Here is a 1877-nt window from a genome sequence, read left to right as displayed (position 1 = left end):
AACATACATAATGAGAAGGGGGAGAGGGGGGAAGGAGAGAATTGGGGGAGGGCAGGTTAGGGAGGATCACCCAGCTGGCTTTCATGCCTAAAGTGAGGTTAGAACTCACAGACTTCCATTTCTTACTTCATCACAAGTAAATTCTTCTCAGATAAGCAAGAAGGACCATTCCTCGGGCACCTCCATAGGATCTGTACAACTGAAATCTAGTTCTGGGCAAATCCTAGTAATTTATTCCAAGAGATGCCTACAATGATCTTCACAAGGACCAGCCCTGCAGGAGGGATTAGTCATGCAAAATGCACTGAAACCATGATGTCATCTCTCCGTAGACACCTCACACATCTCTGATTAACTTAGCTAAGAGCTACCATTCCAACCATTGTATCTATGATTCATCAACATATTTCCTGCAGTATACCATCACAATAAAAGTTGAAGAACATTTTAAGCATCTTAAATAATATGACCTCTGAAGAATTTTTTTTAAAATGGGGGGGGGAGAGAGAAAACGAAAGTAACAAAGTGCTATGAATAAAAAGCCAGCTTTCCCCCAGGCATTGGGTAGGGTGAGGCTGGCGCCCAGTGACTATCTTTTTAAATATATTGGGGAGTGAGGAGTCCTTGATGCTCTCTGAGCCTGCTTATTTTCTTGCAAACCTTTAATTACCCTACCCAGGTAACATCATAAGTGCTAATAGAAGTGTTGTTTGCTATCAGATTATATTCTGGTGTCTTGCCTGTCTGTGTGGGTGTGGCTGGTTTTAGAGATTCTTCAGTTGGGCTGTTTACTGTTGGTTCTTTGGCAGTTTCTTGATTGGGGTATTGTTTACTTGATTGTTGCTCTGAAGTTAACTTTGGAGTTATCTATGCTGATTTGGGTGTTGAATTTTGGTGGAGAGTCTTTTTCTCTTTTGGGCTGGTTGATTGTCTCTTTTGCATAATCCGTAGATGTTGATAATGTCTATGTGTCTATTGATGGCTGATTTGTCAGAATGCCAGGCTTCTAGAAATTCCCTGGCATTTTTGGACTAGGTCTGGTCTAGGATTGTCACATTTTCCCAATTGAAACTATGATTAAATCTGCCTATATGTTGTGAAATTAAACATTTTTTGCCCTGTCTTCTGACTGCTAGTTGGTGTTCATGGACATGTCCTGCCAGTCTTCTGCCTGTTTGTCCTATATAGTGGTTGTTGCTATTCTTACATTGTATGTTGTAGATGAGTCCTGTTTTTTCTTCTGAGGTTACTGGGTCTTTTGGTTCGTTTAAGCTGTTTTGAAGGGCTTTAGTTGGCTTTGGGGGGCATATTGGGGAGTGTCAGTTTAGGATACTGGGTGTTGGAGTATCTGTCCGATGTTGGCTTTTATTTTTGATGTTTTTTAATGTTATCACTGTTGCTGTGAGCCACCCAGTTATGGCTCATAAAATGTTAATTAGTTGCTGGTTGTAAGCATTCAAAGGTACAAAACTGCTGTTCATTTATTTGTTGTGGGCCCTGCCATCTTTACCTCAGCCTGCTTTGGTAGTCCACCCAAAGGAAGGTTTTCCAGGTAGAAGCTTTAGGATGTACAAAAAGCCGGTTCCCATACCTGGGCAAATAAGGTAGATGCATTTTTATTTTTGCTACTCCATTGTGCGAAAAATGCCTTTTAGAAAATGACGTTGGCTGCAGCAAAATAAAATAAAACGGGGGCAAACATCATAAGCATTCGCAGGACGGCATTTCTGCTTTTCTCACAGGAAAGCGCTTCGTGATTTCCACCCGGCCAAGGAGACACAGGTGCGAAGGGCACACCTTTCAAGCACAGAGCCTCGTTTTTTTTAAAGCTTTCCTGAAGGCTGCGGGCCCTTTAAATGTTCGCGCTCGGCCCGTGC

The sequence above is a fragment of the Thamnophis elegans genome, chromosome 1 (genome assembly GCF_009769535.1).
Source record: "Thamnophis elegans isolate rThaEle1 chromosome 1, rThaEle1.pri, whole genome shotgun sequence".
Taxonomy (NCBI): Eukaryota; Metazoa; Chordata; class Lepidosauria; order Squamata; family Colubridae; genus Thamnophis; species Thamnophis elegans.
This window is presented reverse-complemented; position numbering follows the sequence as displayed.